Genomic DNA, 27,767 nt, shown 5'->3' on the forward strand with positions numbered 1-27,767 from the left:
GCCATACAGCTGATTGGTGATTTTGTTCTACACGGTCGAAAGGGACAATCTTGAAGTTCTTAAAGAGGCTGTAATAACAAGGATGTGATGCTGGCTCATCCAGAAGTTAAAGTTATTTTTCCCGTCAGAACTACTTACAGTCAAAAACTATTTGATGGCGGCAAGATCAAACCATAGAACAGAGGGGTTTGCAGCTGTGCAGCAGCTGTGTGCTTGATAAAGAAGTTTAAATAGGGTGCCATATATGAGATTTGCCAAATAGATGTGTAGAAAGAAGCTGAAGTGGGATGGCCCTGAGACTGTGATTGATTTCTCTACCTTTATAGCTGGAAACGTTTCTTTTTTACTTTTACTTTATACCTGGAGATCACAGTATTTCCTGTAGCCTATATTGCCCAAAATGTCAGACAACAAAGAGGAGAGACAGAAGAAAGCCAAAAGAGAAAACCCTGAGCGCTTGGCCCTGCCACTCCCTCCTACATTGATTTCAAATGGAGCGGTGTAATAGACCAATTTCAGCTGTGCCTGGAGCAAACCAGTCCCTTTATTCGTGTACTCTGGTTTCTTCCTCTTAGGCCAAATTGCACAGGGAGTGATTCCCCCTCCCTGGCAGAATAAAATGAAAGAAGATGGTAGAGCTCTAAGGTTTTGGATAGGCACAGCAGAGAGCCCACATTATAAATGATAATGGAATGTTTGTATGCTCGGCTCCCGCCCCGCCTCATATTGTTCATTCTGCGGGCTCCCTGGGAGCTGCACCTCACTCCAAGGTCACACTGGCTTAGCTGGGGCCCACGCTTACAGTATCTGGGTCCCTCTGGTGGAGTAGGGTAGGTCTAATCACAGAGACAGCTGAGGTAATAAGCTCTGCTTCATCCGGCTGCACACAGAGAGGAGGAGAAGGACAGAAGAGGATTGGGATTCAGACCATGGCAGGGGGGCTGTTTCCTTGATTTTCTTTTCCTCATTTTTGAGAAATACTACAAATAGTGTAAAATAGATGTTCACCCAGGCTCTAATAACAAGTGTGCTTCTCGGGAGCATAATAGTGCTCTTTATTCTTATTGTTACGATTCACTGATTTCATGAACCTCCAGCATGGTTTTGGTGCAGTTAAAGGTAGTTTCAGTGTACTTATAGAGTTTTTAATGGTTAGAGTGGACCTTTTTTTGGAGGCGGGGGGTTTAAGCACCATCGGTTACCAACAAATTAGTAACCTCATATTTATACTAAGCATGTATGAGGGTGTTAATCATGGTGTAAATGAAACAACTATGAATGATAATATACAAGTTATTTCTAGTTGTCGGGGTTGGAAAGAAAGAGATTGGAGTAATTAAGCAGTCCATGGGAAGAGTGTGGCAGTGGCCCTATGATGCTGGATCCTCTGTGGATTCAGTGCTGGTTGAAAATCTCCAGCACTGATGGAAGTAGGTCAGCAATGATCTTGCAATGACCGTGTGGCATCGTGTACAGTAAGTGAGAACTCCTTCAGCCTCTGGAGGGGGTGGAGCTGCTGTTGGACTCCTGCCCCCATGTTCAGCAGATGGTGGTGCTCCTTTGACCACATTCAGGAAGAGTTTGCTTTTTGCACCATGCTGCTAGCTGCTTTACCTCCCTCTTATGATTCGCTTTGGCTGATGAGACCCACAACAGTCTGCAGGATGGAGAGCAAGAGACTCAGAAAGCAAAGTAAATCTTTGCTCAGTGGGATTGGGCAGGAATTGTGGCTGCCTGCACCGACTGGCATCAGGAAGTCTAGGATGCAGTTATGGGTGCAAATATTCACTTCCAGGAAACTCATCTTCACAACCATTTGATTTGGTCAGTGGAGCTGGGAAGACCCAGAGTGCCTTAGCACCATGATTTGTTTAGTGTTGGCTTGATTGTTGGCTTTACAGTGATAGTCCCTCAGGCTGGATCGTGTTATTCAAAACAGAGCCATGTCTCAGTAAACACATAGATGCAACAGTCTCTTAGGTTATGCAGTAAAGCTCCTGAAATCGACAACATCGGGTACTCCTTGGGAGCTGTCAAGTGGAGCAGACCCAATGCAATAATATCTCCCTGCCAGCTTTTGGCATCATAAACATTTATCAGGCCATGAATGCATTTCCCCTTCTTAGACTAATGCCACATGAAAATATACACAATGGAAAACTGAACTCTTGTTGCTAGGAGAGGCAAACAGTTGGCAGCCTACTGTGAGCCTCAGTACTGATGAGAAATATAGGGCTCATCTGGGTACCACACTGTGGGGTGCCCACAGAATTCCCTCTTTAAGGCCCAAAAGAGGAAAATTGCAATGAGCTAGTGTATATGGGTCACACACCGGTTTTTAAAAACCCATATAGGGCCCCAAAGGGCAAAACTGCTGTGAGTGTGGATTAAGTGTGGGGTTTCACCCACAGCTACCCACTATGGGCCTGCACAGGCATGTTTGCTGGGCAAAACCATCTGCCATGTTAATAATAATAATGTATACTTTATTGATCGCCGTGGGGAATTTACTTTATCTGCATTTGACCCATTCACTCAGTGAAGCAGTGGGCAGCCACTAAGCAGGCGTCTGGGGAGCAGTGTGTAGGGACAGTACCTTGCTCAGGGTACCTCAGGGGAGCCGTTCAGTGGATTTGAACCCTTGACCTTCCAATCATGGGGCAACCACTCTACCTACTGAGCTATCCCTGCACCAAAACACTATTAAACGCTATTGTCTGACTGCTCTCCACTACTGAGGCAGTATCAGCACCAATTAGGAACATTTTATATAATTTTCTCAAAACTGATCTTTAAGAAAATTGAACTGTGGCCTTATTTTCAAAACAAACCCCAGCAGCGTTAGAGCCGGTACGCTGCACTCAAGACATCAAACACACCACGCTGCTGGGGTTTATAGATTGCTGAAGTACATTTTTACATTAAGTATATTGCATTTAATATAGTTCATTTTTTTAAAGCAAGGCCACACTTTTGAATGTTCTGACTTATCTAATGATGAATAAGCAGCAGCATCTTCATCGCTAATAGAGAGTGGTTAGGAGTTTGTTGAGTAGGTTCGAGAGAATTAATGCACAAATACCGTTGACAGCACTAGTTGCTTGTTTGAATTTGTGTAATCTGGAACCTGAAACTGTTTAATACTGATTCTCAGTAACCATCCGTAAACATAATACATATTCATTAGTTTTGGCACAGAAAATTTGGATCAGTTATTTTCTTCCTCTGATGTTGCTCCTGAGTGAATCCAAACAAGCGTGGTAGATTTAGAGCACAGTAAACCTCAAAGGGTTTTAGATAACACAAGCCAGTAGAAGCATATCTGCTGTATGAGATAAGAGATAATGCACAAGGAAAGTGATGCCATCGCTTGTGTAACAAAGAAACTAAGGCAAGGTGAGATGGACATTTTTAAAGCACACACTGCAGTAGTGTTGTATATAAAATAGTCTATAAGCAGCAGGATTGTACACTTAGAACACCTACATGGCACATGAAGGTCTCTTGAGATAGATTTTCTTCATCAAACCTGATGATCGCCTGACTTGACTGCAGTTTTCAAAAGTCTAGTCCTGTAGTAGTGCTTTCTTCCAAGTGTTTAACATGAAGAATAGACTCTGGGGATATTTAAATAAACTCTGGGGACTTTCATATGTGTGTTATTATGAAGAAGTTCTCACTGTATTCATTTAATGACTTGATTGGATTCAGAGTCCCTGCAAATGTCCAGGTCTGGTATAACTTTAATAATTACCAGACCTAGAAAATTGGATCGTGTTACCTTTGGAAAAGAACCTCTCTATTCTCAGCTGTGCAAACTGGCAGCTGGTGTTACTTCATAATTCATATATATGCCAGTGGATTCTGAACAAGACAAAAAGAAAAAAGAGAGTAGCTCCCCAAATGTCACATTTCTATGTGAGTATTCTTATGATTTATTCATAGTGGTCTGTGTTTATAAGATCTTTTTAAAACGCCGGCTCTTCTCAGCCCCTTGTGTAGCAGCATTAGTGCTGTCAGATGGGGAACAGCAGTGAGGATTTGGACAGCCTGCTTTTGTGTGCTTTGACCTCAACTGGACTAGAGAGTTTGGCTCTGTGTGGCGGCAGTCGGTCGGCCTCTTCTCTGCCTGATCGGATTGGGCCGCAATTGAATGACACAACTGTTTGCCGGCGCCGGGTGGAGGCCGACTGGCATTCTGTTCGTGCCAAACTGGCTCTCTCCTGAGACGTCTCGCTGGGAACGTGTCCCTCCAATCCAGCTCCACCTCTCAAATCTCCTGCTGTTTACCAAAAATAAGAATTATCACAGCAGCTCTGTCTGGGCACAGGTTGTCACTTCTCTTTACTTAAATTACCAAATGGCACTCATGCATAGCTAATTTAAGTATCCAAAAAAAAATCTAGATTTTTTAATAAGACAGGGCATAACAGAGAGGGTGGTACACAGCTAAAGAGGGCCTGTGATGCTGATTTCTGGCTCTGTATTTTTATTCTTGGAGTGTGCCGGAGTAACTTTGCAAGATACATACACACACACTGCAAAATAATCCTTACTTAGTTATATATGTATTATCTTGGTTCTCAATTTAAATAGATAAGCTCCAGTCCCCCTTCCTTTAGGCTTACTCTCCTCTAATTGGCAGCCCTTCACAAACAAAAAACTCAAACAGCAGGTGAGTGGTGGTCGAGCTCTTACAGGCCAAGCTTTGCACCTGAAAATGACTACATGAAACACATCTACTCCAAATAACATAATACAGAGCCAAGAGTAAAAAGAACTTTTTGAAACTCAGTGTATAAGGCAGAGGTGGGACCAAGTCATTGTTTTGCAAGTCTCAAGTAAGTCTCAAGTCTTTATCCTCAAGTCTCAAGTCAAGTCTCAAGTAATGTCAGGCAAGTCAGAGTCGAGTCTCAAGTCACTGGTGTAAAAGTCCGAGTCAAGTCACAAGTCTGAAACTTTGAATTTCAAGTCCTTTCGAGTCTTTAAAAAAAAAAAAAAAAAAACGAAAAAATAATGTTGCAGTTATATGCTAAATGTAAATATTAGACCATGTAATTTTAAAATCTGTGTTTTTCTCAACACATGACAAAATAGTGAACTTAGAAAATATACACAAATTGTGAAATTGCACCTCTTTAAAATGCAGCTCAATTAAACCTAGCTCCAAGAATAATTTTCACCGACAGTTCTGAGATAAGCTGCATGTTATTCTTGGATGCGGTTGTAGGACCAGCTTTAAAATCGCATGACAAAAATATCATACACATTAAAAAAAACTGCATCACCAACGTAGCCTGGACAACATTTGCTAGTTAGATGAAGTCAGCTATCTCATCGTAGCATATTTATATGCATATTTATAATCATACGGTTCTTGGAGTGAGTGCATACACTCATGAAGTTTAGTAACTTCAGGTCACTGCAACAAGCCCAGGTACAGTTTACCGACGGATGGGTGCAGGACCTTGAAACGCACCGTGTAGAACGAAAGACCATCGTACGTATCATAAGTTTACCAGTCTCACAAATCGTCGTCATAAATACACATTCGTTAACCGTTTATTAATATAACCTTTGAGCTCAACGGTAATTAATCAGTAGTGGAAATAATTTCTGGTACGCGTTACAGAAATGTAGCAGTGACAATAATACTGTATGCTGTAATCGTACTGGGCAATTAGTGATACAAAAAACCTGTTTTATCCTGTGAATAAAAGTATGTTTTTGTCAATGTACCATAATAACAGAAGCGAAACGCAATATTGTGTCAGGACAATTCACTATTTATGCACAATAAACAAAGGAGCATAGCGCGACAATTTCTGTTCAGTGCCAGACTTGCTTGTAACCTATATCATCAATTATGTTATGAAAATGACGCATTAACTACAACAGAAGACTGACCTTTGTGGAAATGCTTGGAGCAGACTAACCTGTGAGCTGGAGTGTTCTGGGACGTTATATTTGACCTTTGAATGGCTGCGATCCAGGCCATCCGTCGCGTCTTTGTTACTTCGGAAACATGGCTCGAACAATTTCTCTTCAACGTCGTAATCCAATAACAACCGATCTCTTTACCCGTCGGCTTCCCGTGGCTGTCATGCGACCGGCTATTGCAGTTAATAATACAACAGCTTCTTGACATTTTTGTGTTTCTTTTTATCGCTGTGTCTGATTTTAATTGAAAGCCTGCGTGCGCTACTACCGCTTGCCACGAGTTCCCAGAATCCTTTGCGGTTCTACCCGTGAATGACGTCACATTTTCAATCTCTATATAATATGTATGTTAAATTTTATATTTGGGGTAAAATATCAAGTCTTTTCAAGTAAACCGGTTCAAGTCCAATTCAAGTCCCAAGTCATTGGTGTAAAAGTCCAAGTCAAGTCACAAGTCTTACAACATTTTTTCAAGTCAAGTCTAAAGTCATAAAATTAATGACTCGAGTCTGACTCGAGTCCAAGTCATGTGACTCGAGTCCACACCTCTGGTATAAGGATTATAATATTAGCCCCTTTAAAGTTTTTTTGTTCCTTACATTTTAGATTAGCATCCCTCTAAACCCCTTCATCATGAAGTTGTTGAGTTCATCCAATTGGCTCGCTGAGGCGCTCTGCTTTCTAGCCAGAATAGGGCAAGTGAAAGGCATCACAACGGGTTACTGCTGGGGAGGGATGTCAGAAAAGATTCCACGCTAGTGCTGGCAAGCATTGACATTCCATCCTCCATAAGAAGAAAGTAATTGGCCTCCTAATTGCTCTCAGAGGCATGTTTCACTGACCGAGCCACTTCCCGGTACTGCCCTCTGCCTCAGAACAAGTCCAGTGTCAGCCTTGTGTGATCTGACCTGAACACAGGAGAGAAAAAGCGGTGCTGGCTTCCTCCTTCCTTAGGTTTTCATTACCCTCCCTCAGTCGTGCCATTCTCTGTCTGCAGCTCTGTTTTTATCCCTCAGGGGGCACTCTCTGCTCCAGCCCAACATCCTCATCACTGAACTGTTAAATCGCCCTCGGATCAATAGGAATTACATTTCTAGAGTCTTACAGCCGTCACGGGAGACACACCTTCATGATCTTGTTTTATCTTGCTTTTCATCCATTTTTTCCTCTTTAAGTTTACAACTAAATGAAGTAATATTGACAGAACTTTTTTTCCCCTCCTGCCTGCCAAAGGTGAAATCCAAGAGAAAGAAGAAAAGAAAACGTAATACTGCTTACTCTTTCCAAAATGCAGAGCAGAGTAATTGTTATATTATTCCTACAACCTTGCGAAAGATGTTTCTGGCTTAAATCTCTTGTGATTTGTGGGTAAAAGGTTGAGAGAGAAAAGGAAACGCACTTTCAGAATGAGCATATATGAAATACATTTCATGTTTACAGAACATCTGATTTCAGGAATCCATAAGTGATGATATTTTAGGACTTTTGGTCTAACCAGCTGATATCATGACTCCAGTTGCATCACAGTCATTGTTTAAGAACATGCAGTATAAACACATAAACAAGCTGTATAGTAACCAATTGTGCCATTGTGGTATTTCTGGGAAAATTGGTTATTATATACACCAGTAAGTTAAACATCTAAACATATTGCAGGTCTACTGTGGTTCCTCGAGTCCCTCCCAGTTCTCTGTTGTTTTTTCTTTCCCCTCACCCCTCCTGAATGGTCACAGCAGATGGCTGCCCCTCCCTGCTTCTGTTTCTACCTGTTAAAAGGGAGTTTTTCCTTCACGCTGTTGCTAAATACCTACTCATGTGAGATCACCTCATTGCTGGAGTTTTCTGTTGTAGCGTCTTTGCTTTACAATATGAAGCAACTCAAAGTGACTGCTGTTGTAATTTTGGTTTCCTGGTGAATTAGGTTGTATTTGTAGCTGCAGCTGACCAAAAGTAACTTGATTACACCACATTTCTATCTAATTATATTACACGAGTACAATGTAAAATGTTATATTTACTGGATTCTAGTCAATGAAAGTCACTTGAGTGGTATGCATTCAGTTTACTGAGTAAGGGGGAGGGCAGCATGCCTGTGCACATTCCCGGGTTTTGCTTTTATTTAACATAAATTACTTGATAGTACATACTTATACAGTCTCCAGCTCTGCTATATAGAACTGCAGGCTTTATGACCAGCTCAGCTGTGTGTGCATGCTCTGCTTAAAGTGGTCACCAGCTTGCAGTGGATTTCTAGAGAAGGGGAACAGCAACTGGTCCGTGTGTAGGAAGCTCCGATGTAGGCACAGTTTTGTTCCGAGAGCTAAAGCACATGGGAAAAGCATTTTGTCACCATCGTTCCTGTTAAATTCTGCACACACTAATAATCGTGTGCTAAAAATTTTATTCTTATTTCCCCGTTTTAATCAAAACATGTTGACTTTTGCAGTGTGGCTGCTAGTTCTGCTGTGAATATGAAAAGGTAGACAAAAGGCTCAAGTGTTCGCAGCATCTGTTAGTCATCTCACGGCTTTAGTCATCCGTGAAAGCTTTTGCTCTGCATCTGAATGAGCAAACATCACATTTGAATCCATGTGGTGTCTTTTCGCTTGTTTTTTTGTTTTTCTTTTTTTTGTTGTTGTAAAAAAAAAAAGAAAAAAGTGTTGACGGAGTGGCTATAATTGGGGCGGGGATCGTTGAAGCCAGAAGACTCAGTGACTCATAAGAAGCCATGACAGAGAGGTTTATATAGGGGGAGATTTCAGCGACCCACTTGGAATTAAGACTTGGAGTGAAACTGGATGTGTATGGGGTGTCGGGTCTGTGCTTGATCCGCTCTGACAGAGTGGTGTGTCAGATGCAGTTCTCTGAAAAGTACACAGATTGGAGATTACTTCCTCTGAGGCCGAAATTATCTCAAGTGTCACGTAACGGAGCTGGTGGGAGCCAAGAAGTGAAAGACAGCTGCATGAAATGTGAATGATAAAAATGAAGCTCAGAATTCAAGTGAAAGTAACAAGTACTGGCTGTGTTTTAGCAGAGAAGATACCATGTTTTAATTAAAGTCAAATCAAGTCTATATAATCACAATCACAATCCAATTAATTTAATTGTGCATTTATTTTTAATTGTTTTTCTTTCATCATTTCTTATTTGCGTTCATTGTTAGTTCATTTTAATGCTTTGTTTTGAAGAACTTTCTTCAAAACAAAATACACCTCAGGGGGTTTACACTGGCTAATTTGAATGTGCTGTATAAGGAGACCTGAGCTACATATACTGAGTGCTGTAGATGATTTGGTTAAGTACTCAAAAGCATTGCAGTCAGCCATCGAAAATGGTCTTGAATAGTTAGAACCAAATAGTTGCTTCACAAAGAAAGCAGTCTGGGGGTCAATAACAGAATAATACAGTTATTATTACCTGTTAAATCCAGGCCAACAACTGTTGATGAAATCTTACAATTCCCATCCCTTAATCCCATTTTTCTGTTTTGATTCGAGCGGCAGGTTCATTTTCACCTCTGTCTCACTGTTGAAGCTTCTGCCGGATGTACCTGCCATCCTAAAACCAATCTCAGACCAAACATATTGAAATATGTCGGTTCAGATATGTTAGCTTTCTTAACGCTTAAAAGCTATAAGCATTAACACTGGGAGAATATGCAGAAATAGACACCGTAGCTTGCTGTCTGTGGATGGTGTCCTGTTGTTTGCCTTGAAATTCTTGCATAGGTTTGCACTGGAAATTTTGGGAAGCCGATTTAATAAACCCCTACGCCTGATGTAAATCAGTCAGATAAATGGAAACTTTAAATAAAGTGGATCTGTCCAATGTTATGAAAACATGGAGGCGTTTTTCATAGGTAATCACCCCCGCTCACATACAAAAAAGAAAAATTCCTTGAAGGCCTTCGAAGTGGAGTTTTTCTCCTTATGACAGCAACGGCAACCTTGCTCTGAGAATGTGGCCGGATTCAAGCGTGTCGATCAAGCAGGCGACCACTCGACCCCCAAACTAGCCCTGATACTGATAATGGAAACAAGCAATGTAAAGAGAGATGGACTTTCAAAGCTTCTCAGGGACCCTTGGCAGTATGTATGGTAGATGAATCATCTTATAAAATGGGAAAAAGGTAAAAGAAGTTGAGTCATATGAGCAAAAATGTAGTCTTTTACATATATCAGACCATTCCTCTTCTGCATCTAAGACTGCTGCTTTTATGATGTTATTTTTTGTGTTGGTACTTCTTAGAAAGTTTATTTTAACTTTAAGTTGTTTTATTAAATATTGAATAAGTATTGAATGGATATTTTATTAAGAGTTTACTAATGAGAAACTAGCTAACTCATAAAGGACCCTGTAGGTGTTGGAAAACTCTACCATTGTCGTCTTGATTTAGACATTGCAGAATAATTTTTTGAGCAAATGACGTAACATCTGATTGCTCAGTACTTGAATCATTTAATCAGAAAATGTATATTAGAGCCTTTAACAGAACTTCAGTGAGTTATAACCCTAACCTTGTGCATAAAAAAAAGGAATAAAATCAAATAATAATTCCAACTTGTGTTCTGTGTTTGGTTAAACCGAGCCATAGAGATTGTGTCTCCTGAGCGACTTTTCTGCTCGTGTAACCAAAACCATTATTTGGGTGAAGTACTGCGTGCCTCTTCAGCACCAGGGAGAGCTCCCAGGACGGCAAGAACAAGAGTTTACACGGATCAGCGCAAATTATAACCAAATTTATAATAGACATGCTTGTTTTCAAATAACACACAATCCCCATAGACCTCATTTATTTTAATCACAGGACCACGGTGTTCCCAAAATCTACTGAAGCGTTACTTGGACGTGGCAGTATGAATGGTGGGGAGATGGGGTGCACTGGCTTGGCCAGAGCCAGCAGTGATAATTATCTTGTGGGCTGTGGGAGGTGGAGGGGTTTTCTGTTGTTGCCTGGAGGTACCATTGCAACAGCTGTTTTGGTTCGGAGCCCTGCCTGCCAACGCTGGGCTCATCGTGGTCATGAATCTGTCTCCAAGTGTCAAGAACGGTAAGATGGTTGTTGCTGAGCTGAGAGTTTGAAGTGCTGCCAGTTATGCTACCTAGAGATGAGAAGAAGCTTTCAGAGAATTTATTTTACATTTACAAATTATTTAAAACCTCTGCTCAGTGGATCAGACGTGTTTTTTTTTTTAAACACATTGTGCGTGCATGCTGCAAAAGTCGTTTGCAACACACACGTGTGTAAGCTTGGAAGCAACGAACATGATATCCTAACTTTACCCATCATATACCATCTTTCTATCTCTGCATTGCACTATCATGGCTGTAGTCTTTATTATTCAGGAGCGATTTCAACCCGGTTCCTTGACATGACTGCATCTGATCCCAATCTACAGGTGTGATGCTCACAGGTGTAGCAATCTTAACAAAAGTAACCGGCTTATTTGCCAAGTCTGTGACATGTGTAGGTTTCTGCTGGTTAAACCCAATAGAAGCTGTGCTTTACCACAATTGAGCTATGATTAGATATAAAGCAGCAGACAGAAATACATCTGTCTCTCCTCGCTTCCTTCCTCCTGGCCTCTTACTCTGTCCCAATTGAGTGGCACGGTGATAACTGCATATTTGCAAATGAGAGAGCTTCTCCCATATGAGGAAATCAAAACCTGTGCTTGTCAGAGACAGCTGACGGCACGAACGATAAGCTGAAAGAGTGTTGGTCACAAGTCCTGTTTATTTCAGTGTCACCCTCACAGTGTAATCTGTCAAGGTGCCACCACTGTCAGTGAGTTCAGTCTCACTTTTCAATCCAACCTGGCACTGTGGAGTATGATTTAACGGGGCTGTTGTGTTAAATGATAACATCAGTGAGATCTGACAGCTCACTCCAGTACAATGGAAGAAATCACGGAAAACTATAGCATCTTTTATTTTTGAGGCCTTCTAGCTAACCCTTAAAGAGGGTTTGCTCGGTGTTCATTGGGTGACAGAGCTTAATTATAATTTTCTGACAATTATTGAGCTAGTTAGACATTGGAAAGTGTGCTGTTTTTCAAACAAAGTGTGTGGGTGGAAATGTTGTGAGAGGCTGTAGGCGTATGAAAGGATGCCCAGTGGGGGGAAAAGGCTTTCTAATGGGCAGAAAGGGAGAGAAAAGATAAGAATGCATGGAAAACGACACCATGAGGAGATACATAAATTAAGGGAAGAGTAAAAACGCTCCTGTGAATGCTAGGAAATGAAGCACGGTATCGTAATCATCCGAATCACTTTTTATTCTCCTCCAGTGTGCTGCTGTGATCGGCTCACATCTGTTTGAGTTGGTAGATCGGTGACACTTGGGCTGTTATTTCTGAAGTTGAAGTATTTGTCACCTTCTAATCACACTCTCACATCACTCTGTGACACCTTTATCAGATTAGGAACCTGTCACTTTTTGTAAGTGCGCGCGTGATTGTGTGTGTATTTACAAGCAGGGGGGGTTTAGACATCCTGTGACTCAAACGTGGAATCAGACCACCAATCTGTCGAAAGTGTCAACTAGATTCAAGACGTGGGTGCATGTGAAGAAGACGGCCTGATTTATTCCATCAATCAACAGAATTCTGATATTTGGCGACCCGGAATTCACCCGCTTCACGGAGCACGCACTGGACTTAGATAGTGTGTAATTTAGCCTGTTGGCTCAAAATGTCAAAGTTGAAAGTGGCACATGAGATCCGTTTTCATCAAAGCACCAGATAAGATAAGGCAGTTCAGATTTTTATTTTCCCTGAAGATGTCAGAGCAAATTAAAAAAGAAAAATCCTGGCGCTGAGGGAAAACTTTGAGTCTACCAGCTTCCCTTTAACACACAATTTAGCTGAAATACCTCCTCATTCTCATTTGAATTTGATCTTTTTTTTCCCCCCAAGTGACAAATCAGATGAGACAGCTCCTGTTCACCTCTTACTCACCGGCTGCTTCACCATTTCTTGTTTCAGCTAATCCACAGCTCTGTCATCAGTAAGCCGCACTCCAAACAGAATTTAAAAGGTCAGTTTGGAAAGAACCCTTCAAGGGATGTCTGTTTGAGAACAACAGTAACACCTTTGGAAAGGTGCCTTTTATGACATGGAAAAAGGCAGCAGTGACAAATAAGGAAGCGCAGCAGCTCTATTGGCTATCTGTAACCACAGAAACTACTAAGAAGCCATGATGTATGGAAATCAAGACTGCTGCGATGAACATTATTTAAAATGTGGGGACTTAAAGTGATAACTCTCAGCACTGACATGATTTTTTGGGTGACTTCATGTCATAGCCCCCTGATTATTTTCCTGTCATTTGTTGTATGTGTGACTGAGCCCTGAGGATAGGCAAGGTGTTAAAGGCATGAAAGAGAGCAAAAGGAAGAAGAAAAAAATGAAGCTGGAGGGTGGAAGCTAAGTAAAGTCAAGGCTAGGGAGCATTTGTTGTGAGTCGTTCCTACTCTGAGCTAAGAGCTGAGCAGTCTAATCTGTCTAATAACAAAAATGAAGATGTCAAAAACGGGGAAATTTGGGATCAAAATAAAACGAGAACTAGCACAAAAGATCGGTGGGGGATAAAAAATAGTCGTTCCCTCGTGTGAGGTGTAATTGATACACTGAAGCATGCAGTTTTCCAGTGTATCTGGTAGTGACTCTTAACAGTGTCACTTGATGACATCTCAAATGAGTGAGGGAAGAATAAACAGAAGTTAATTAACTCTATTAAATTAATTGCTCCTTAATGACAAACCTCCTGCTTTTTCCCATTTTCTTGTATTGTGATGTGATCTTCTTGTGGTTTAATGATTATATTGTTACTCTAGGTTCTTCATAGCATGTTTAACTACAGCCTTCCTTCACCCGATCACATGAATTCATATACATGCGTAGAACCTCGTCTAAGATTCGCACACACAAACACACTCAAACTTAGGGTTCAGGATCTTGTCCAAAGATACTTCAGCTTGCAGACTCGGGGAGCCAGCAATCAATCCACCAACCTTTGTTCCAGTAAACAACTTTAAATTCTCTGTATTTGTTTTTTAAAAACCTGTTTAGATAGGAAAATGGTTTGAAATGAAGGTTCATGATTTATATGTTATAGTTTACTGATTTTGAATAGCATGGATAGCATTTAAAAATCTCCAGGATCATAATGCCACTAGCACAGATCTCCTTTGAGCATTCTGCATTTAAAATGGTGTGTTTACTGAGAGTTGAATGAGGAAATGTCTTAAACATACATGTCAAAAGCTCATGTCCATTCCCCATTACAACTGGTTAAGCAACCAGTTACTCAGTGACACCACATCATTTGGTTGTTAGCATATTTGCCTCACGGCAGGAGGGTTCAAGGCTTGTCAAGGTTGCCCTGTTCCACTGGGAGCTGTTTTCCTACCAATAATTCTCCATATTGCCCTTGACCAAAGCACTGATTTTGGTCAAGGGCAAGATTTTTTTTTTCCTTAGTAAATACCCACTGCTGCAAATATTAAAGATGGGTTAAACTGTGAGAATGAATTTCACTGCATAGTTAATAAAGCATTTCTTCTTCTAGTGGAAGGCCAAAGACTCACTGACTCCTGAGTCTTATGTTTCTTATATTAACCAGTTTTCATGTGTGGTCATAGTCTATGCACATCTTAACACCAATCTACATAAATAAACATATTTAAAAAACACTTAACCATTAGGAGATTAGGTGTACAACCCCACCTTACACACAATAAGCCAAGCCACACAGACACATTTTTCTTTTTACCGGTAATCCAGAGAGATCCATCTGTATCCTTTTAATAATGTGAAGAGTGGCTATTATAAGGACATATATTGTAGTTTCATTAGACAGCAGTATAACATAGAATACCCAATACTCTCTCTCTAACCCTTTGGAGCAAATCTTTGCTGTTCTTCGAAGTCCAGTCTGGCTTCTTAAAACTCTGAATTCCTGCCTCTCCCAGCCTGTCACACAGCTAGTGGTTGCCGGGCAGATTTCCCTGTAGTGTAACCCTGGAGGTAGGCAGCAGCTGAGCAAATGGCCTTCCCTTTATCCGTATGACTCACCTACCAGTAGTCGCACCGTGGCCCCTGGCCTAGCTTCCTACATCAAACTGATTCCAACAGACATAACTCCCCAGGCACCTCTGTATTAGCCCCGGTCCTCAACCACCTCCGTGCTCCCTCCTCCAGACTTGGAGCCAACGAAGCACGCAACCGGGGCTAAGGGTTGCTAAATGTAGGAAGGGGGTTTTCAAGCTCCTTCAAACCGTGTCTGTCATTGTGATTTAAACCCCCACATGTGATCCCTCTAGTTTGTTTAGTAAATGCGGGGGCAGTGACAGAGTGGACCAGCAAAAATCCCCAACAGTACAAGAGTAACTTTTGAGCAATGACCATGTGCTCCACAAACGGAGGCTAGGTGTTGAAATAAAACTTCAACACGTATACAAGAGTGTATACAAGCTCTTCCAGTCAGTTACTCAGTGGACGTGGTTGTTCGAGTTTATCAAACCTTTTAGCAGCCCAGCAGATTGGAGTTAATCAAGTACTGTCTTGTAACTGAAAGTTAAAGCAAATTAAAAAGTTCATGTAATCACATTGTGTCTCCATAGCATTCGCCTATAATTCCAACGTGTTGCAGGTAAAAGCAGCAGATCTTTGCAGGTGAAGGACATTTAACCACAACAGACATTTTTTTTAAATCTGAAAAGAACTATCCACTATTAATGGGCACCATAATCTCTTTGATTAGTTTGAAGGCTTTTGTAAAATGGCTGTTTGCATTTTTAATTGGCTGAGCCTTGATTTAAATCAATGGACCATAATTCTAGTCTGGTATCAGGACCTAAATCCAACATCCCTCTGAGTTTTACAACCCGTTACTCTGCTCTTAAGTCCCAGGCCTCTCATTTACCCCCTGGCTGGCAGACCCATTTACCAGGAGTGTACCTCGTTGCAATGTTTGTCATATAAGTAGACCGAACATATCGTCCAACAACTCAGGGAGTGTGCCGTACATACACAGCATAAAGAACAAGAGCAAATGATAAGAGCTGCTCAGATCTGGGACCCTGGAGTCCTTCTCTTTTGCAGACAACAAGGCTGCTTTTTCTAACTTTCCTTAGCGCTTTGGAGGCAGTAATTGAAAATGGGGGAATCTTTGTGCACTGGCTTAATAGAGCTGTCCAACCCTGGCTGCAAAGCAGGGTTAATAACTTTTTCCAGTTCCATTACCCCCTGAGATTGGCTTCAGGTGAGTAAAGAGGGTGCTCTGGACAAGGGGATGTGGCCACCGGGCCTTCTCAACCTCATCTTATCTCTGCTCACTGCAGGCAGCTCACCCGACAATCATTTACATGACCGATTATATACAGAAAAGACCCCTCCCACCCAGTGTGTATATGTGTGACTGTCTGGAAATACTATCCTATAATAAATGAGCACCTAGCAGATGGTAGTGGATACTTGACTGACAGCCAGTAATTAACGTGCCAGTTCACTAACTTATCCACTTTACCAATGTTGAGGTGGGCTGCTAGGTTTTTGTACATGCAAATATCAGTGTGGTGCTGCTTCTTAAGTTTTAATTTTTAAGTTCTTGGTTGTTTATTGGCTGAAGTACTTTGATATTTGACGTGTTATTGCCACTCCATAAAACTGAGGGATTTTTTTTGTTCTTGTGAAACAGTAATGACACTTTTTCTTTTACAGCCCTTGATTTTTCTTTGTGATTTTCTTTGATGGAGAGTGAATATAGACTGAGAGAAATAGACAGCACAGTGGGAGTTTGAGTTCTGCTGACTTTGAAATTGTATGCATGAAATGTTCATTTTCTACTGGAATGAATAGACTGAGTAGAAACATTTATATGCACAAAGCAAGCCAGCTCCTGGTTATAATGTCCCGAAGGTCTTTCTTCCTTAACTGTGAATTGAACTGGCTGGTTGTCAATAAGGAACCGCTTAAGAAATACCGACCAAATATACTGACCAGGCAGCAGCAGATATAAGCAGAAGAGCTGATCCCTATTTTAAGTAAAAAGAGTTACAATTCCAGTATTTCTACAGTGGCCAATAGTAACTACACAAGTCTCTAGCAAGCTAATGTAATAAGAGAACTGAGAAGAAGTGGTATGAAGGCTGTCACAGGAAAAGACGGGATTATTGTTAATTTATTTCTAGCTTTCAGTCTGCTGTGTTATGACTTGGACTAACTGCAGTAACTCTCAGACAGATTGGAGAAGGTTTGCACAAATAATTGCTGATGAATTTATAAACACAAACAGATTGCTGACACTTTGCAAAATATCTGAGCCACCTGGTTATATCCTGGTTATATTCTGCATCAAAGCAAGGTTGCCGAACACCTATGTGATTTTGCAGTAAACCACTTTCCTGGATTAATTTCTGTTTCAAAAGTTACAAGGTTCTGGATATTCTCTGATGTAAGTTGTTTATCCAAATTTCTGTTTAATGTGAATCTGCGTGTACAGCAACTTATTTATAATTTTGACCAATTTGATGATAAACAACTTGTTAATTGTGCTGAACTGAAGAAAATGTAGTGACGCATTTCTGAATTGCACCGAGTCTCATTTTAGTCATTATGCCTGTTAAATAAAAACAAATAAAAATCAAGATTTCATTTTGCCACGTGTTGGACATCATCGATATATCGATTTTAGAAACAAAGTTTCAGACTTTAATAAACAAAATATCTCTTATATGACTGAAGAAACTTTAAAAGTAAAGTGTAGCACTTTCTTTTTGCTTTTAAGAAATTATTGATATATTTTTATGAAAAGTAGTTTGTCTTCGCCCTGAGCAAGGTTACTTAAGTAACCAAGGTAAAGTTTTAGCTATTCTTTAAAAATACTTTCAAGCCTTACTGCCATTTACCAACATGGCATTGATGACTAATTCGAGACCTTGCATTGCTAAATGCTATATAATACTGATGTCAAGAGAAAAAAATTAATTCATTCAATAATGAGTCATAACAGCAGGATCATAAAATTTCATCTTTAAAGCAAGGCTGTACGGATCCGTTTGCCGACATTCTCCATGTTCTTCTTGTTGCTACAGTCCTATTGACACAAGAAGACCTTCACTAGTGGCACTAATGGCTTTCCTTTCCCATCAGTTTTACATCCTTCTATCTGCAATTCAAACTTGTATGACTAAATCCATGTCCATTTGAAATGTGCTGAAGGCCTAAATGAACCACAAAACTAAGTGAAACAACCATCAGTATCGCCACTGGCAAAATTCATTTAACCATTGTTATCAACCTTACAATTTCACAATCATGCATCCCTACTTTAAAGCTTTGAATTGCTTAAAAACTTAATTTGCTAAATATCTCCCCAGCTCAAAATAATGGTCTTAATTGGTTGATGCAGCAATTTATTATGCATGCAAACACAAGCTTTAATTAGATTTTTTTTTCCTGTGTCATTTATTGTAATTGCACAGTTAGCACTCCCTTTGGATCAAAACAAGTGTCCTTGCTATGATTATTAGTTTATTCAGATCTGTAAAGCAGTCACTGAGTGTCGTCCTGAGGATTGCTTTGAACAGCAGGAATTCCCATGCTTTAATCAAATCTGTGACTGGTTTGAAACCTCCAAGCAACCGTTCACTGGTAAATGACTAAGTCTGCCACGCTTAGTGAAGACATATAATATGATTTCATTAACATTGTTATAAAATAAATCCAAATTAAAAGTTGTGCAGTCTTCTTTGATTCAGAGCCGATTACAGTGTTTAAAATAATGATTATGCAAACAGTTTGTTTATGTTGTTTTTCTGTTATTATATTTATACCTCCATTTGTACCAAGAAACTAAAGAAATATAATATATGATTATGAAAAGGAAGGTATTTTTCAAAAAGCTTTTCAAATCTTCATCATAAAGGCTTCGAGTACGTATTTAGCTGGTGGAAAATTTATGTTAAATAAGAGCAAATTTTTGGCTACAAACTACAAAAATGTTCTCCTAATAGAAAATGTTAATGCCTTGCTGTAGTGTTGTGAACCCTTTGGTAGCTAGCAGATTGCTGTGGTCGCCTGTAGTTTGCCTGAAGATGCCAACTTGTGTGCAAATACTTACCAACACAAGTGAAACTTGAGAAAGTGTCTGCAGTCAAAGTAAAGGCTGTCTTATTGCTACAACCAACACACGACAAAAGGTGGGGCTTTTACTTTGAAGGCGAATGATCTCCATTTCCAGTTTGGGTTACACATTTTCTGCTTGGTGAGGATTCAGCAAGTGCTTACAAAGAACATAGCACTTCTAACTAACTGATCAAAGCAATCGCAAGGAGGACACTCACATGCCTCTTTGCAACTGATATTACCTAGCGACAAAGAACATTTGCCGACCAACAATACACATTTTTCCCTGGCTTGCGGGGGTTGATCACAAACCTCAAGGCCTGTGTGACCCATTCTTTAGTTTACAAAACATTCAGATTGAGATGTGAGGCTTGTTAATTCTGTATTATAAGGTACATAATGCACATATTGTATTTATCAAGACAACAGCGATCATTTCTGCACTCATGTATTAAATTTATATAAATTATGCTGTCATAGAGCAACAGGCACATCAATATCTGCCAATTCTCAGACAATTTACTTTGAGGACTGAATCATAATATCGACAAAAAGACTGTGCGCCGTGCTCTCCGTACTGTTCTGTACTTTCCTGTGTGAACTGTGAATAATATCGAATCTGATGGCACCATTAGACCTGAGTTTGGCTGGTTTTTCACTTCCCTTAAACAGCATGAGCTGTAACACCCAGCACAGTGAGGAAACCTGCCAAAGCTAGACCCAGTGGGGAGCAGACCATTCCACATGACACCAACATGCTGTCCAAATCTTCTGAAGAAGGGCTCGCAAACATCTCTGTAGTCACTGTGTTTAGTAGTAATCCGTTCCATCATCTTCATTTTGCCTTTGATCTTTTTTTTATGTTATGTTATGTTAAATGCTTATTATAATCCATCTTAAGGAGGCAGGAATCCATTAGCGCAGGCTTTAAGAGAGGAAGGAGAACATGAAAGCATGATGAAGAAGCTCGCAGGGCTGATAGAGGGAGTTGGGGAGCAAGGGAGCTGACCCAGTTAGCAAAGGAGAGAGAGAGAGAGGTGATAGGAGGGAGCAGTGTGCCAGCATCACAACTGTGGTTGGGGACCTGCTGGGCCATCTGGCGGCCCTGTAATTGGGTTGGGGTTTTACACCTGAGCGGTACACCTCTAAAGAGATGGCTGAGTCAAAAAAGAAGAAGAAAAAAAAAAACAAGCAGCATATTGTGTCCTGGTGGGAGTGACAGATAAAGTTGAGAAAAGGTTAGAGCAATTGCTACAGTAGTATCTTCTAAGTGTTTCTTTTTTCTCTCCTTGAATTTGAATTAGCTCTTTCGGCTTGCTTTCACCACAGCTTACAAGATGGAAAGATTTACACGTCATCACTGGGTTGGAAAGGACAAGCTGCAGTGTGACTGTAAAAGGAAAGTACAGCTATTTTGTTCAAAAACAAGAACATTATTTAATGCTGTTTACCGAGCGAGATGTAATAGCGACGGGACGGACATCAACTTTGCGTTGAAATGGAGCTACAGTTTGATTACATCGCGATGACAGCCCTCTGAGAAGGAAAAAGGTCAACACTCTCTGGTTCTCTGTAAAGATAAATAAGCTCGTTTCCACTCTAAATGAGACTGGGTTTCGCTGGGACCTCCTGCTGTGAAGATAGTACGGAAGTTGTCATCTTATGCTTGAATGGGCAGGAAGTCATTAAGACACTAATATGAGCTGAATTAATGTTTCACTTTTGCTCGCGATGTGATGGCTGATGTGAGAGGCATAACAGACGCCATGGGTGGTCCTCCACACGCACTGCTCGTATTTGGTCAACTTTTCATGTGACATTTTGGACTGAGAAGCATCGCTCTCACAAGAGCCGACAGAAAATTGTGTAAAATCAAAGCTCGGAGCGTTATTTCATTCGGATGCGTGTCTCTTTCTGGATATTTGAAAGGTTTCTAATTAATTATAATGGCATCATTTACATAAAAATCTGCACCTACTGTCTGCCAAATACCTCAGGGTAATTATTATTACCTAAGAAAAAGACCCTGTCAGGCGTGCACCTCTTTTCATTAATCTGATGACATTTGAACGTTCAGCTTCATGTCTGAATGAGCACTCTTGCTACTTCTCCCTAAAATTTGCAGCAGTGCTCCTGCTAGGTTGGACTTCACAGGAATTACTTACTAGATGTGCCAAATATCATCTATTTAGAATGATTTTTGTTATAAATGCTGAAGAATCTAGACAAAAAGATCAGATTATGAAGGGGTTTTTTTTAATCCTCAGGTGGGAATAATATTTCAAAATAAATGATGTAGGACTGTGGTGGTGTTGAAGAAGAGCTAGCAAGAGATTTGACACCGAAATGGAGATTTCCTCCGGTGTACTCAGCGCTGAGATACAATGTCAGGTCTCTGAGGAACTGCCACTCACAAGCAATGGGTCTCTTGGGTTTCTGTGTGCAGCTCTTAAATCTAGCTCAACACAACAAAAAGGGGGGAAAACACCACTTTGTGGAGCTACTGGGCAATTATGTTTTACAAGTCATTTATTTATTGAGTTGAATACTTACTTAGGCTAGAATTTTTAAAATGGAGTGGGGAAAAGGGGGACCCAGAGGGCGGTACGTGAAAAATCAGAAATCAATACCAAACAAAACTGTCTTTGACCAAAAAGTTTGGAAACTCGGCAAGTTCAAAGGGTTTTAATTATGGCAGACCTCCTGCCTTTATACTCAGAAGCTTAAAGCCTCGTCCACACAAGAAGAGATTTGCTCATCTTGCATTGATTTGTCGCTGACAGTTGGTCGCTAGGTATCCCGCTAATGTCTTTAATACCCAGTCATATGTCAATCAACAATACCCCAAACTTATCACTGGTAGTCGTCTAAATCAATCTTCTTTGAGTTGAAAAAATTTAACTCAGGATCTGCCAACTTTGCATGCCAACAGTATTTCACCCATTGATTTACTGAAGTTCACCTTTGCAAAGTAAAAGAAATCAAGAATATTATATTATTTAACTCATCTATATTGACAATGATGCACTGAGGAGGGTACTCCCTCCACTCTACCCAAGCCTTCCCCTTAATTTCCTCCTGTTGTTGCAATAAATTAGCAACACCATAAAATTTGTCAAAATAAAAAGTCAAAAACACCCCTCAGAAAGACGTCTGCTTATTCGATCTACAGATAACAAAATTACGAATGTCTCATGTAGTTCACAGAGAAACAGGATTGTTTAGAATCCCCCTTTTCCTAATTATCTTTCTTTTCAAAACTGTGTTGCCTTTTCACTTTTTCAAATCCAGAGATTTCATTGGAAGTTGCAGTAGACGGAGGCTAACTAAACTAAAACTTCAGTAGCGTAGTTACTCTTTACCAGAATCAGTGCTAACGATTCCTGTTGGCTGCAGTGCAACAAATATATTTTGAGTTATGTCAAAGGCTGATGCCTGAAATGGCTCTCTCTGACACTGTAGCGGGGATCTCTGAAGGTTACGGTAAAAGTGATCTACGTGGCACTTTTACAGCTTTTTATGGTTATTATATATTCCACCGCTGACAAGGACTAAAGTAAATCTCCCTGAATTACACATCCCTGTGCAATCATGGTGATACATCATGCATGTTTTGCTGTCTCACACATGAGCCATAGAGCTCACTTAGAAACACTGAGTGGAAGCCTATGTTCTTCTCAGGCCATGGTCAGGTCTTTTTCGATAGATGCCTCCCACACGCACTCGTCATTGTTCTCCCTAAAAGTCCTCGCCTGCGTTGAAGTATCTGTGTCATTGCCAAGCAGGCATCTCAGCGGATCAGCCCCCACATTCACCTTGCAACATTTCAAAGAGAGACCAAAGGGAGGCTGAGCGAACATGGACATGTGTAGGCGGCCGTGTAACCAAGGAGGACGTTGAGAGGGCGGACGTAACCAATGGCTGTTTTTTTGTTTTGTTTTGAGGGTCTTTTTAAGGCTCATTGTCGCATTTTACTGAAATTAAAAGATCTGATATGAATCTTGTTCTTGCTTTGATTGCAGATTATCTTTTACTAGTCACTCTATTTTTTGTTTTTTTCTGCAGCAGCTGGCCTCATGACACCTCTCAAAAATATCTGATGATAGAGAAAGATGCTGTTAAAGACGTGTTAGTCAAGTGTTAAAAACAGAGCTGGAGAGTGCAGCGATATCATGCTTTTTGCAGTATGTTGGGAACCAGCAGCTGGCAAACATGTAGTGATTGTGAACGCAACACCGCGCTAACAAAGTACAGGTGCTTTTTATTCATATTTATTGAGAACAAAGGGGGTTTGAGCTTAATTAAACCAACCAGACCCCATTAAAGGTGTGTTAGCCTTGCAGCCATTGCTCTTATGCCACCTGTTGACAGAGTTGTCAGCATCGCGTTTGAAGATTAAACCCTAAAAGATCCACTTGATGACTCTGAAATACAACTGAAGCAAATTCAAGTACCTGCTGTTTTATCAAAGAAGACGAGGTGAAGATAAATAGCAACCATCTCTAGCTATTACTTAAATGTAGAGCAGAGGTGTTGAACTCATTTTACTTCATGGGCACATACCTAATTTGATCTCAAGTGGGCCAGACGAGAATATGAATAATTTGATCTGAATTTCTTCCTTTTTAATGAACCATCTACTCAGAAAACAAAAGATGATCAGCCTGAGATTTTTTACCTCACTCTCCGTTTCAAATATCGTTACACACACACTAAAATCCATGTTCCCATTGGCCTTCTTCAGATTCTTACACTATTCAGAGTACTTTAACAATCTCACCAACCCAGATCTCCTCCAGTGCGTCGGTGACCTTCACTTCAGTTCCTAAGATTGCCCCGCTCTCTCTCAAACAAAGTAAAGGTAACACTTACTAATCACGGCTTCTTGCCGATGCCTTCTTTGGGGTTCTTTCTAGCCTGGACGCTGCTTGTTGATCCCCACTTTCCTCTTTACTTACTCCATCCACCCTTATCCTTCAATAAAGGTTGTTTAATTTAATTGAGGATGTGGACCCTGCTGGTGGAAAAGGCCACACAATTCAAACTTCAGGGACTGATGAAAAGAACAGTTCAGTGAAGGAATTGTAAAGGAATTAACTTGGTGTTAATTCCTTTACAAGCACATCTACATGTTTAAACCTTCAAATAACCCATGCAATGTACGCAGGACTTCTAGCCACAGCTATTTTGAAGACTTTAAAGTATAAAAATCCAATACAAACATGCAGGCTATCAATTTAAAACCCCTGACAAACAATCACTGCAGATGGGATGTGACAAACAGTGGCTGTTAGCTTACAAGCTCAATATAAGTTTATTTTTTAAAATAAACAACAGAACATTTATTATCGATGTTCAGTTAGCAGCCAAAAAACTTTCTGTTATCAGCCACTCACTCCTGTTAGCGTATCTACCTAACCACTGTTATCAGCAGCACTCACCCCATTATAAACAAAACAAAAAAAATCTATTATATAATTGGTCAGAGATACTTTATGCAATCAGATGCCCTGTTATTTCACTATATAACAGTTGTATTTCAGGACAGAGCCCTGTAATCAGTGACACTTGCCCTGTTTTATCCCCCAAAAGGCAGACCTTCTTTGCTTTTCCCTCATATCTCTCCTTACTTTGAACAGCAACCCATCCCAATGCTTCTGGCAAGCTAGCCCCATAATAAGATCCCTCATTGGCTACTTTTGGTGAACACCACCAGCTGTAATCCTGGGTGAGCCCAAAGCACTGTAGTAGTCAGCAGGTATTTTTTCCCCTAGTTTATTTTTCCAAGAATGTTTAAAACACCCCGTCGTCTCACTCACAGACTCTACCTCTGTGCCGAACCAGCGGCGTATTGGGTTCTTACTACCAATCAGCTCAGCCTGCTGAGTGACGGTTGCTCTGATGTTAATTGTCCCAGCTGGTTGCGGAGCTACTGGCCAAACTAGCTGGCCACCATGGGGCTTGCCGCTGCCTGAGCTTTCATTGTTCTCTGCTTCATTTCCTTAGTGGCAGATTTAGTGGTTTTAAAATAAAAGTAGATTTTAGTCTTAGGGCCCTTGCAGGCATACTGTGTAAGGCTCTGCCTTACTGCTCTCTCTCCCTGACTCAGGTGCTACCCTCCTTTTCTCCTTAGGAGCCAACTCCAATCACTCATCAGCACTGGAGTTCAGAAGCTGGGGAACAGTGCTATTTGGACCGTCTGGCAGTGTGTGTTAGCTGCTAGTGAGTAGTCATTTACTCTGACTAATTCCTTATACAGTTTCTTATTTTTGATGATGTGTTTTTGTTCTTGTCAGAAATAGGAGCGTAGCCTTCTGATTTTTTATTCTCTCACACCTACTGTGTAACCCCGTTTGAAAGCAGTATGCTGGTTTAATGAGAGGTCATTGTTCGGGTCATTGTTGACTTGTTGGCTGCTTTCAGTCAGATTTCTGCCAACTGACTGGTTTGTATTAGATATATACATCTTCTAATAAAGAAAAACAAATTGCATTCCACTCTCATAAAATCCAGAGCGACTTTTTGTGCTCATTTCCAGTTCTACGGTTTTATTCTTGGACTAACATCACTTTGCATCTCAGTTCAGGATAATCTTTGTTTACTTTATACCGGCCATATATATATATATATATATATATATATATATATATATATATATATATATATATATATATATATATATATATATATATATATATGCATATATATACCACTTCTGTCTCTGCCTGTAAATAGCAGTTTCCAGTTCACTCCTTCACGCAGTCTGTGCCATTTCGTATTCGGTTTAATGTGAATGTATCATAGAAGTGCTTAAACATAGTCTTTATCCTCTTGAAACATCAGACAGGTTAAATGTATTTAGAGTCAACACTCACTTTATTAGTTACACCTCACACCGAACTGCCTTGCTTCTTTGCGGCTTAGGTTCAGCAAGCTTTTGCTTCTGTATTTGATGATAGCATTTGACGGTTGCTGTGGATTTGTGGGAAACGTCTTCCTGTTGCAAACCTTTTCTACAACATCCCAAAGGATTGTGATCTAGTGACTGCGGAGGCAACTTGAGCATTATGAACTAATAACTATGTTATGTTTAAGAAACTAATCTGAGCTTTCTGACATGAGTTGTCATTGCTAGACAATGGTGCACAACGATCAAAAGGAGAAAGACATAGTGTTGGGCTGTGGCAGCTGGTACAAATGGATTTAAAGCAGCTTTGATTGCTGGCTCGATCAATTTGTGAATTTTTTGATGTTAATCAGAACCTGCGCTTTCCTTTTACCCTGTTCTGGCAGAAAGCAAGATTTAAGACAACAGCTTGGATATTTCACGTCTCCTGACATCTAATTTTGGTGAGCCTGTGCATACTGTAGCCCCAGTTTCCTATTTTTAGGTGACTGGACAGACACCCAGTGTCGTCTTACTGCGGTAGGCCATCTGTTTCATCTGTGTTGTGTGTTCAGAGTTGCTTTTCCTGTGGTCCATGCTTGTAGCAAGTGGTTATGTGAGCTACCGTTTCCTTTCAATCAGCTCAAACTAGCCTGGTCGTTCTTTACTGACCTCTGCCACGAACATGGTGTTTCTGCCACCCACTAGATGTTTTCTTTTTTCCCTTTTTTCTTTAGGGCCATTCTCTGCAACCCCCTGGGATGATTGTGTGTGTGAAAAGCCTGTCTTGCTTGGTTTGGATGTCTGCAGGACCCCAAAGTTAAATGCTTTGGGTTTCTCCCACACAATTGACCGATAAGATATTTGATTCAACTTGCAGTTTAACAGAGTGAGACACTCAAAATGAAGACTCAGCTTCAGTTAAAAAACTTGTCTAACGGCACTGAGAATTTTATTAAAAGAAAAGAAAAGAAAAGTACATTTGATAGCTTTTGGACAGAAATGAGAGCTCCACTGTTTGCAAACTGAGATAAAATATTCACCCACATTTAAAGCCTCATTGCCTCTTGGTTCCAGTTGTCAGGCAACAGATTGCATCTTAACTGCAAGTTATTTATTCCACAAGAATGATACTTGGTGTATTTGATGGCTGGATGATTTTGTTTAGATGACTGTACTTTATTACCAAAAAAAAAGGTGGTTGTCACTACTGTCAGTCTCAATAGTAGCAGTAGGAAAGTAGATTTTAAAACAGTGAAGCCAGACTTGTGAAAACTCCAAAAACACAGAGTTGGAAATAATCAATCCTGCCCTTCCAACTACACTCAGAGTTAAGAAAAAGAAGAGAATCAGTAGATAATAGGTTTCTCTTATCAGGATGTGATAGCGAAGCAGATCAACTGCTTAAATAATCCCAAAGTGATGAAACAGGTTCCTTTCTTCTTACTCACACCCAAATGAAGCTTGAAGTGGCAACATTTAGTTACTCCCTCAGAAAATGACAAATACTTAGAAGACACTTTGCATCCGTAATTTAATTGAAGTGCAAACGTCCTACCTGCCTTTATAAACCAAATTTTATACATTTGTAAAAATAATAACTTGGAAATCACTTTGCTAAAGCTTTCTTTCTGTCGTGGTTGTAAATATTGCATTAGGGTGAATTGGCACCAAGTTCTGTTTTCAGCTCTTTCAGTTTAAGAGATGAATATCATTAAAGGCAATACTGAATGCTTACACTGAAATTTTTTCAGTTACCTCGAAACCTTTAACAGCCTGTCTGTCAGAACCAGTGCAGTGCCCTCATA

The 27,767-nt window shown here is 40.4% G+C and overlaps 1 protein-coding gene across 5 annotated transcripts in view; it reads left to right on the forward strand.

Moving 5' to 3' along the window:
* syt1a (synaptotagmin Ia) overlaps positions 1-27,767 on the forward strand; it is a 220,601-nt gene that overhangs the window by 128,756 nt on the left and 64,078 nt on the right. The window contains exon 1 of one of the 5 annotated variants that reach the window (XM_080886391.1): positions 25,227-25,295. The exons of the other annotated variants lie outside the window; for them this stretch is intronic. The gene's annotated coding sequence lies outside the window, so the exon portion shown is untranslated. Of the gene's footprint in view, positions 1-25,226; positions 25,296-27,767 lie in introns of those variants that run through there. 5 annotated transcript variants of the gene reach the window in all.

Source organism: Rhamphochromis sp. 'chilingali', assembly GCF_963969265.1.
Source record: "Rhamphochromis sp. 'chilingali' genome assembly, chromosome: 7".
Taxonomy (NCBI): Eukaryota; Metazoa; Chordata; class Actinopteri; order Cichliformes; family Cichlidae; genus Rhamphochromis; species Rhamphochromis sp. 'chilingali'.